Here is a 12,100-nt window from a genome sequence, read left to right as displayed (position 1 = left end):
AAGAAAAGGACAAAACTTATCAATTAGTTGCAAGGATAAGCAAGCAGAGATCATGTGACCTAAGAAACAAACACTTTATCATGTGTATCGGGGAAGATTCCATTGAAAAGACAAAGAGCATAAGATGGACAAATACATATCTTCCAGTTTTGCTGGTCACAACACTCCTGAACCACTCAACAGCATCCAAGAACGATCTTGGATAAATATATACAGTCCTTCCTGTTTATGCCTGATCCCTGTTGATTAGTTCCACATGGGCATGCATGAAGAAAAGGCGTCAGCTGAATATCCGGTGAGGGTGGGAAGTCCCTGAGAGAGTGGTCGCTAATGACATGCCAGTGTATCAAACTGAGTTTCCTGGGGTCCTGCGGTGTGTTTCTCGCCACTCCATTGGTGAGGAGCCGATAAGATCGGAACTTGAAAACTCGCTGGCGCGAAATGCATTCTCCAGATTTTGAGCATAGGCTGCCACTCCCGAAGACGGAGAGTGTGTGTTCAAAATTTCCCCCGTCATGCTGGCTGGTGGAAGTTGTGGTTGTCTGGATAGAATAGAGTTACAGGTGAAAAGGTGAGAAGTGGTACAGTTTTAAGTTAGCGAAAGGTAAGGGGAGAGATTATGAGGGTGGTAGCAGGTGGAGAGTGTACCAATAGATGTGAAGGAACTTAAGTAAAGTATACTGCACTGATTGAAGGAGCCTGATGAGAAATGGAGCAGTGAAGGCTTTTGGTGCTGGGCTTCAGCTGGTGCAGGGCTAAGGGGAAAGTGAAAGAAATGTGAGTCGAACTCTTACCCTCGCAGCGCTGGGAAAATCATTGAATTTCTTCTCAGCCAGGTCCTGAGTGCAATTTTCATACATTCACCTGATCCACTATCTTTGATCAGAATTGCTGTGTGACTTATTCACACATCTTTCTACCACCAGGGGTAAATAACTGCTCCCTCTGCCTGCCGATCTCCTCATGCCAGCACCTAAAGTTTATTTATTAGTCACAAATATGCTTACAATGAAGTTACTGTGAAAATCCCCCAATCGCCACACTTCGGCACCTGTTCGGGTACACTGAGGGAGAATTTAGCATGGTCAATGCACCCAACCAGCAAGTCTTTGCACCCAGAGGAAACCCTACGCAGATACAGGGAGAACGTGCAGACTCCACACAGACAGTGACCCAAGCCGGGAATCAAACCCGGTCCCTGGCGCTGTGAGGCAGCAATGCTAACCACTGTGCCACCCGCGCCAGCTGTGGAGGATGAGGGGGCCCTTGCTGTAGCATCTCTGCTTTTCATTTTTGATGACAGGAGCAACACAGCTCACCACAGTTAAAGTGCATCTTAACTTTAAAAGTTATATGTTGACTTTAAAATGGCAGCACCGACACCTAATTTCTGTCTCCCTGCTAATCAGCAAGCTGCCACTAACTGACACAAGGAGGGCTGACAACTCACTATTCAGACTGAAATGAGGCATGTGGTCCAATTTTACATCTGCCTTTCATCGATGTCTCAGGCCTCAGTGAGACAGCGATTTGTGCTACAAGTTTCTAATCACATCCGAACACGCTATTTTCATAAGGCTGTGTCTTGCTAAGGTTAATGTCATTTATTGATCTTGCCCAGTTCCTACTACCACCCAGTTCTTGTCTTCCCCATCTCTGGGTTTCTCCTTCTAAAAGGCTGGCAGGTATGCAGCCTGCAAAAACTCTTTGTTTTTAACAGAAGCCTGCAGGAAAATGTAACACTGGTACATATTACAACAAGTAACTCATTACCAAAGAAAGCACGCTTAATTCTATGTTCTAGTGCATGCTGTGCTGAGTCGAGGGGAACTGTCGGGAAACCATTCCCACAGGTGATTAACATAGGCAGGTGTACACACCAACTGCAAGCTTAGCTGCATTTTTAAGCAGACGTTAGCTCAGATACCCAACTGAGATCAGTTTTAGTACAGGCTAGCCTCCAGCTAACAAACCCATATTAAAAAGATGGCTGTGCGCTGTACTCTACCTAGTGATAATGAAATCAAATAGTTCCCTTTTTTTAAACTACAAGAAAAATTGTACTGTAAGCAATAAAATAATATTTGAAAATCTATTGTATTAAAATTCTAACAAATGGTCAATTGAAAACCCACTTAAGATTTACAGAAATTCTGCTATTAAAATGGCTGTGGCCATCTCATGTACAGCTGTTACATTTTGCTGTAAAATTGGAGTACAAGCGTTCATGGACTACAAAATCTCGCTTTGAAATGACTGACATTTCAGTGCTATAGATGTCACTTTGGAACTAAAATGGAGTCTGTGCTGCACACACAAACTTCAGGTGCAATGTTTGCCCTCAACATCTCGATGAGGGTGTTAACACCGTTATTCAGAGATGTTAGGAGCGTGCATTGGAGATATAAAGAATAGGTAGATCATAACGGTGGTCAATGTGTCATGCTGATCTAACATGAGCACTGCCATTTTTGACCCACCTGCTCCAGCAGGGATCTATCAACTGCACAAATTTAACTTGTTGGCTGCTGCATCTCAATGCTAATTAAGACATACCACAATTGCGAAGGTTACTAATCACGGAATATGGTGTTGGTTTACAACCATGCAAGGTATGTTATTTTGGTGAATGCCCATTATGATAGAAACAGTATTCTGCTATCTTTCTGCAGCATTCTCAGTTTTTCAGACTGTTGAACAATCAAGGTAAAAGATAAAGGGGGTGATTCTCCCAAAGGTGCTGAATTGGCAAGAAAACTGGTCTAGATCACGACTGTTTTTTCAGTACAACGTCAGACCTGAATCTCCCCACTCTGTGCAATGCAGAGGTCACAATCATGAATATCATTAAAAACCCAGGGGGGCGGGGCCTATTCGCGCCAGAATCTGACAGCTCCGGAACTCTGTGCATGCACAGTGGCCCCGATCTGTCAGTCTCCCTGTTTGCTGGCCAGCGATTGAGCTGGCCAGCCCGGACCATCACTGTGCTGCCTCTCTGATGCGCGACAATCAAGCACGAGGTACAAGGCTTCAGCGATTGAAGGCTTTTATTGACAAACAATGGAACTATCCAACACGAGTACACCATTCCAGACTGGAGGGGTCCCGCCTGAGCAGAGGGTCTTATACCTCTCCCCAGGAGGCGGGGCCCGACCGGGATGTACCATAACAGCATCCACCACAGGTATATTAATCCCACAGTGTAAACACCCTAACCCAACAACAGCATTATAACAACCCCACAGTGGCAACACCCTAACCCAACAGTAACATTGGAATAACCCCACAGTGGTAACCAACGATGGTTCACCACATTCACCCCTCCTTTAAAAACAAAGGCCGGCGGGGTGCGAAAACAGATTACATATATACAAAATCTACAAGTCCAGACGGTCTGGAGGACCGCACCGTCGCTGTGATCTCCTCAACACCGGTTGCGACACCGGAGCAGGTGCTTGCGGTGGCGTTCTCTCCAAAACAGCGTCCGGCTGTCCCCTCGAGGACTCACGGGCCGGTTGACCCTGGTGAAGCGGTGGTGCAGGAGATCCTGGTACCTTCTGTGGTGGCGCCGATCTCCGAGTCTCAGGCAAGCTGTACATGGGAGTATAACTGTTATGCACTGGTCCCGGTGCTGACTGCGCCACGTCTGGGGAAGAAAGAAGTGAAAGGGGGTTCGTGACAGGGGGTATAGGAGCGACAGGAGTTGCTACGTCCCCTGTGGGCGCCAGGTCTCGAATTGAGACCGTGTCCTCTCGCCCGTCAGGATATGCCACATAGGCATACTGAGGGTTGGCGTGGAGGAGTTGGACCGGTTCGACCAAGGGTTCGGACTTGCGGGCCCTCACATGTCGCCGCAGAAGGACGGGTCCTGGGTACGTCAACCAGGCTGGTAAGGAGATCCCCGAGGACGACTTCCGAGGGAATGAGAACATCCTCTCGTGGGGAGTAGCATTGGTTGCCGTACACAGGAGGGAGCGAATGGAATGAAGCGCATTTGGAAGGACCTCCTGCCAACGGGAGACTGGAAGGCCCCTGGACTTCAGCGCCAATAGGACAGCCTTCCAGACTGTAGCATTCTCCCTCTCCACCTGTCCGTTACCCCTAGGGTTGTAGCTCGTGGTTCTACTAGAGGCAATCCCGTATGAGAGCAGGAATTGCCTCAAGTCGTTACTCATGAACGACGAGCCCCTGTCGCTATGTATGTAGCAGGGGTACCCGAACAGGGTAAAAAGATCACTGAATGCCTTAATCACTGTGGCAGTCGACGTGTCCGCACAGGGGACAACAAACGGGAACCGGGAGTATTCATCTATGATATTGAGAAAGTAGACATTCCGGTCCGTTGAGGGAAGGGGGCCCTTAAAATCCACACTCAGCCTCTCGAAGGGGCGAGTGGCCTTGACCAATTGTGCCCGGTCCGGTCGATAAAAGTGCGGTTTGCATTCCGCGCAAATCCGACAGCTTCTCGTTACTGACCTGACATCCTCCACTGAGTAGGGCAGGTTGCGGGCTTTTATGAAGTGGTAGAGTCGAGTGACTCCAGGATGGCACAGGTCATTGTGGAGGGCGTTCAAGCGGTCCTCCTGCATGATGGCGCATGTTCCGCGCGAGAGGGCATCCGAGGGCTCATTGAGTTTCCCTGGACGATACATAATATCGTAATTATAGGTGGAGAGCTCAATTCTCCACCGCAAGATCTTATCATTCTTGATCTTGCCCCTCTGCGTATTACTGAACATAAACGCCACGGATCGTTGATCCGTGATCAGGGTGAACCGCTTCCCCGCCAGGTAATGGTGCCAGTGTCTGATGGCCTCCACAATGGCCTGAGCCTCCTTCTCCACCGCTGAATGCCGAATTTCGGGGCCTTGAAGGGTGCGGGAAAAAAACGCGACGGGCCTGCCTGCCTGATTTAGTGTGGCGGCCAGGGCGAAATCCGATGCATCACTTTCCACCTGAAAAGGGATGGATTCATCCACCGCGTGCATCGTGGCTTTCGCAATGTCGCTTTTCAAAGCCTTGAAGGCCAATTGGGCCTCCGGCGTAAGTGGGAAAGTCGTGGACTTGATGAGCGGACGGGCTTTGTCCGCGTAGTTGGGGACCCACTGCGCATAATAAGAAAAGAAGCCGAGGCATCTCCTCAGTGCTTTTGCGCTAGCGGGCAAGGGAAGTTCAGTAAGGGGGCGCATACGGTCTGGATCAGGGCCGATGACCCCGTTTTCCACCACGTATCCAAGGATAGCTAACCTGCGCGTACGGAATACACACTTCTCCCTGTTATAGGTCAGATTCAGGCGAGATGCAGTGCGCAGAAAGTTTTGGAGATTCGTGTCATGGTCCTGCTGGTCATGGCCGCAGATGGTGACGTTATCCAGGTACGGGAAGGTAGCCCGCAACCCGTTCTGGTCCACCATTCGGTCCATAGCACGCTGGAAGACCGAGACCCCATTGGTGACACCAAATGGAACCCTAAGAAACTGATATAGACGACCATCCGCCTCAAAAGCCGTGTATTGTCGGTCCTCTGGGCGGATGGGGAGTTGATGGTAGGCGGACTTAAGGTCTATGGTGGAGAACACCCGGTACTGCGCAATCTGATTGACCATATCAGATATGCACGGGAGAGGATACGCATCCAGCTGTGTATAACGGTTAATGGTCTGACTGTAGTCGATGACCATCCGGGGTTTGTTCCCGCTTTTAACCACCACGACCTGCGCTCTCCACTGACTAGCACTGTGCTGTATGATCCCTTCTTTGAGGAGCCGCTGAACCTCAGATCTGATAAAGATCGGTCTTCAAAGGCGCTGTAACGCCTACTTTTAGTAGCGATGGACTTGCAGCCTGGTACCAGATTCTTAAATAAAGAAGGTGTGGTGATCTTTAGTGTGGAAAGATTGCATGCGGGGCGCTTTGGGCAATTTGGAGGCTGCGGCTGATTCCCTACTGCCAGCGAAGGGAGTGGCCCACCGTACTGTAGGATCACACTCTTCATGTGGACCATAAAGTTTAGTCCGAGGAGAATTGGCGCGCAAAGGTACGGCAACACAAGGAGCCTGTATCGCTCGTAAATTGTGCCCTGCACCTCTAGGGTTACCATACAACGTCCTTGGATCGGTACAGACCGGGACCGTGATGCCATAGAAATTGTCTGTTTGGCAGGTAGAACCCGGAGTCCACACCTTTTCGCAGCGTCAGGGTGAATAAAACTCTCGGTGCTCCCACTGTCAAACAGACAATACACAGTACGACCATTTACCTTGATGTTCATCATCGAACAGTCAAGCCTGTGATGCTTTGTCTGGTCCAGAGAGATCGACGCCACCGTTGGCTCTTGGACGTCACTGCATGCAGCCGAGGTTGATACTGAGGACCCCTGCTGGTCGCTCCTGGTCGTCGTCGACCATGATGGCCGCCCCCATGAATCGCACGTGGGTGAGGGTGCCAAGCGTAGCGACTCCTGGTGGTCATCCTCCTCCTCCGTCAGCCACGATGGCGCCGTCCTGGATTCGCACGTGGTCGGGCCTCGCGGGTACTGCGACGCCGAAGGAGATTGTCTCCGCTCTGGAGGGTCACAGGCTGCACTGCCGTTCTTGGGCTTCGACCTGCAGACTTTAGCGTAGTGCCCCTTTTTACCGCACTGACTGCAGATCGCCGTTTTAGCTGGACACTGTTGCCGTGGATGCTTGGCTCCTCCGCAAAAATAGCACCACTGGCCGCCTGGAGCTGCCGCCGTCGTCGGGTCGATATGGGAGCGCGAGCCCGTGGGGCGAGGAGGGATTTGTGCTTGCTCCTGCCACGTTGTCTCCACGTGGTCTTCGGGGTACAGAGCCAAGCTTTTCGACGCTGCCTCCAGCATCTCAGCCATCTCCATCGCTTGGGTCAAGTTGAGGTTCCCTTTCTCCAATAGCTTAAGCCGGATGTACGAGGACCCTACCCCTGCTACAAACGCATCTCGGGCGAGGTCGTACATATACTGCTCAGCCGACACAGCTTTGCAGTCGCAGCCCCTGGCAAGCTGCAAGAGCTCATTGGCGTAGTCCTCCATGGTTTCGCCCGACTGCCGACGTCATGTAGCGAGGAGGTAACGAGCGTGAATCTCGTTGGGTGGTCTCGTGTATCGTTTTTTTAAGAGCTCGATGGCCCTCGGGTAAGTGGTGGCCGCACGAATCGCGAGGTAGACCGTGTCGCTTACCCTCGCGTGGAGGACCTGGAGTCTGTCGTCGTCCGTAGTAACTAACCCAACAGTAACATTGGAATAACCCCACAGTGGTAACCAACGATGGTTCACCACACTCTCCAGCACCCCCCACCCCATGGCCCGATTGCGGCCCCTACAATAATTCCCGGGTCAGCCCTGACCTCCCCCCTGTCCCAGAGCACCCTGATGTCCAGCACACCCCCCTCAGCAGTGGCGGTCACCCCATCCCCCATCACAGCAAACCCCCCCCCGCTGTCCTCCCCCAGCAGACCAACCCCCACCTCCCCCCCCCAGAAGCAGACTCCTCTGATGGGAGGCAGATGCCCCCAGCAGACCACCCCCCCTAGCCCACCCCAATTGCTGGCCTCCCTCCAGCCCAGACCAACCCCATGCAGAGTGGCAGCAGGACCCTCCAACCCCACCAATCACCCCCTAGGTCCTGTCCACAATAGGCCCCACCCCCTTGGCATGGGCACTTTGCCCCTGGGGCAGTGCCATGGAGCACAAGCTGGCACTGCCAGGGTGCCCATGCCCAGGGGGCAGCACACCCTGTCGCCCGACCCCCTGGGGGGCCCTGATTGCCCTCCCTTCATTCCAGCAGGATCTCCCGCTAGTTTCCTGAACATGGGGAGCTACTCTAAACCCGGCCGGAATGAAGTACTTCTGGCGGGGTGGGAAATGCTATCGGGCCTGTCAAGTTCCGTGCCGGGCCCGATAATGACATTTAAACTACATTTAAAATATATTTAAAACAGGTTAAAATCATTTACCTCTCTTCCTATGGTTTCCAGCACGGTCCCAACTGTGCCTATTCCCTGGCTCTGGGAGACGCGCGTGCATCAGGATTGCATGCGCAAATCCTGCAAAATGGCCGACACGTGATTCACCCGACCGGACCTGCCAGAAAATGTGCGGGTCGCATTGTCCCAGATAACCATAGGCTGCTCTCCTCTTTTAGGTGAAGAGTTGACTGGTGGCAATTTAATCTGAGGGTCACACACCTCAGGCAAGGGGCAAGGTTGAGAAGGTGGGGCCTTCATGACTAACCTCAGCTGGTATGAGAATTGAACCTGCGTTGTTTGCATTGCTCTGCATCACTAACTAGCTGCCCTGCCAACTGAGCTAAGCTGACTCCCCTGAACAATAAGGACTATCCATGCTACAGGACATGACTCTACATCCTCAACCCAACCATGTGTGGAAAGCACAAATGTAATGAGAGCTATACTGCCACATGAGCAGACTATTGAGGTGCTGAAGTAATGGTTCCCTTTCCTGGGCCACTCTGGTGGAGCCCTACTGTACTCACCAGAACACATGACCCAATTTGTCATGGTTGCTATATCCTCTGGTAAGGGAACAATGCTTTCCACCAGGGATGCACCTCAAGATGAGAAGGAGGAGAGTGAAAGAAGAGGATCAGGAAGAGGCATCGCTATTCCGGCCAGGCAGTCCTTTATTGCTTAACTGTCTAAGGTTCTCATGAACACAACCCCATATACCCATTGTACAACAGTGCACATTGTACCATTTTTCTATTACAGACTCCTGTGGTGTCCTCTTGGCCATAATCTTGAAATAAAAACCATTGCAAAAGACCCATCTCAAAACATTATTCAAAAAAGCATTCTGCATTAAATGTAACTCGTTGCCCTTGTGCATTGCTCACTGTCTTGTGGGTGCCTTTGATGACTTTAGTTCTCCTACATGTTGCTACCCCAGTGGCTGCAGCATGGCTAATGACGGGCTGTTGATTTTTATTGGGGTTACTGCAGATAATTCTGCAGAGGACCTCAAGTAGCTCCAGCACTCGAACACCTAGCTTCAGATTGGGGATGTTTGTATGGGCATATATATGGGCAATAGTCTATCTGTGCTGATATAACAGAATAAGCAAGGGAAATGACAGAGTGAAAGTAGTGTGAGCATGAATACTGTCATACTGAGAGTGATGTGGAGATGTTGGCGTTGGACTCGGGTGGGCACAGAAAGAAGCTTCATAACACCAGGTTAAAGTCCAGCAGGTTTATTTGGAATCACAATAAACAAATAACAACCTAGTGTTGTGAGACTTCTTAATATACTGAGAGTGGACAACAGGTTCAGGCTCCACGGAGTTACTGCCATTCGTCTAACATGGTCCCTCAACAAACCTAGAAATTTGTTGATGCATAGATTGCTGGACTGCTGTGAAATCATCCTTATACCTTTACACATTGGGATCCACAGCAATGATGGCAATATTGTGAAATACTTTTGCCACCAATTCTGAAACACTTTGATCTGTAAGAGAGATGGAGCATGACAGTGAACGTGGCACAATGTGTTCAGGTGATGTGACTATTATGGTTGAATAACTGGCGGTGTGCACAAGCTGAGAGATGTTGGTATGGGTTTACATTGCTAAGTGTATGAGGGTGAGATAAGGAAAGTAATGCTGGGCTTGAGTTGTGTTTGGTGGAGATTTGGAATGTGAGTGAAGTCAGATGGTGAATGGAGCAGTGCATGAGGCTTGTAGATCACTGTAAGGATATGGAGGACATGACGATATATTCACTAACATTGGCCACTCATGTGAGGTCATTAAACTTTTTGCAGCTTTGCCTCCAGGTTTTTGGAGTTATTGATCCAATGACTATTTGCTTCATAAGAACATAAGAAATAGGAGCAGGAGTAGGCCATCTAGCCCCTCAAGCCTGCTCCGCCATTCAATAAGATCATGGCTGATCTGATAGTGGGTTCAGTTCCACTTACCCGCCCGCTCCCCATAACCCTTAATTCCCTTAATGGTTAAAAATCTATCTATCTGTGACTTAAACACATTTGACGAGGTAGCCTCTACTGCTTCATTGGGCAGAGAATTCCAAAGAGTCACTACCCTCTGGGAGAAGAAGTTCCTCCTCAATTGCCTTTACATAAAAAACATGAAACAGCACTCCAGCCTCACCCCCCCCCCACCCCATCCCTCACACCCCACACCTCATTACCTCCCACAAACACTCCATTCACCATTAATGCCAACCCATACTATCTCATTCCCCTACCCACTCCTTAGCACCTCATACCTCATGCCACCTATGCCCCTCTACCCATCTTCCATGCTGTTTATAGTTCCTAGGTCAACTTAGCCACAACTCATGCTGACTTATGCCCCTTTGCCCTTACACCTACCAAGACAAGTCACTCAGTGTCCACCCTGAGCAAGTCTCAAGATCCAAGCTAAATAAAGTTGTTAAGTGTCTAATGGAGAATGTATTACTTCAAAACAAGTCACTGTCATTGACAAGAACAAACATTAACCACACATAACTTACTTATAAAACAAACACTGGAATTCATATTCCCACTTCAAAGAGTCCATAACCACTTGCAGCTGTCAATCAGACTGTGAACTGAGAAGCAACCCACTATGATAATGGAAGGTTGTGAAATTAGCCATGTGGCACTCATCCAGTAGTGAAAACCTCCAGGCTTTTGTTAATAGACAGAGTGAAATAGCAAGTTCTATTTCCTTTAAATGCTGCAAACAGTTTTTTCTTCAAATATTTAAGACCAGAAGTTTTAAATAGCTTGACAGTTTGACAGTTCTTTTTGACAGTTTCAATTTTTGATAGCTGTCTTGGAAGTTCCAATTAGTTTATGCACTTTTTGTACACATTCATGGCCACCATCACAATCCAAAAGGGCACCTGACCTCCCCCAGAGGTGTCCCGGAACCATTTCCAAAAGGGTACCCATCTATCCAAATAAGTCCATACAGTTTAGGCCTGCCCCTACCAAGTCTAATCTGCGCATCTCATCTTTTACACTCCGAGCTCTGTTAAAATCTGATATGACGGGAGACAGCTACTGTTTTGTATGGGCAGCTGCTTCTGTGAACCGCAAATATGCAATTCTGAATCCTCCCGTTGCTCCCCTCCTCCACTTTCACCTCCCATGGAAATGATAGGCACTGTGTTCAGTAGTGGGATTTCCATGGCGTCTGCAGCCAATTTTGTAATGATGGAGAACGTCTCTGTCCTTACAAAACTCTGTTTCCAACATCCCCTTTCACTGAGGACCCAGCTTTCACAGCTCCTTCTCATAACCTCAAGCTTGCTGCGGCTTCCAATAGGGTTTCCTCACCTGCTCTTTACATTTCCCACTGCCTGAGATCCACTACCACTATTTCCTCCACTTCACTCCCTATCTGGGACTGGAGTCAATGTTCTCCATTGATTCCTCCGATAAAGTTAAAACAGAGCCTTCTGCTTTTTGTATCCCAACTCCTACATGTTGCCATCCAATGTCTGTCTGGACTTCCCTTGCCCTGATTTTCTCTTCCAGGGCCTACAGTGGAAGTCCTTTCCTGATCGTTATTATAGGTTTATATAAGAAAAGAGGCAAACGCATTAAATAAGCCAAGACTCATTGTGAATAACAACATTGGAGATTGACTATGTTTCATAAATGGCCTTTTTCTCCTTCCCGACTCATAGATCATTAAATCCCTCGAGTGCAGAAGGAGGCCATTTGGGCCATCGAGTCTGCACTGACTCTCTGACAGAGCATCTTACCCAGGCCAACACCCCCGCTCTATCCCTGTAATCCCATGCATTTACCCCACTAATCCCCCTCACCTACACGTCTTGGGTCACTAAAGGCATTTAAGCATGGCCAATCCACCTAATCTGCATGTCTTTGGACTATGGGAAGAATCAGAGCACACGGAGGAAAACCACGCAGACACAGGGAGAATGTGCAAATCCAAACTCCAGTCTCAACCCTGCCTGATTTCAATCCATCCTCACTCTGTGCATTTTAGAACTAGGCAGTGAAAATAATGCTTGCAACTTTAAGCAGATCAGCACTGACACAACATGAACAGTGACAAATTACAGGATTGATCCAAAATAAACA

This window comes from Mustelus asterias, chromosome 4 (genome assembly GCF_964213995.1).
Source record: "Mustelus asterias chromosome 4, sMusAst1.hap1.1, whole genome shotgun sequence".
Taxonomy (NCBI): Eukaryota; Metazoa; Chordata; class Chondrichthyes; order Carcharhiniformes; family Triakidae; genus Mustelus; species Mustelus asterias.
Note: the sequence above shows the minus strand (reverse complement) of the source record.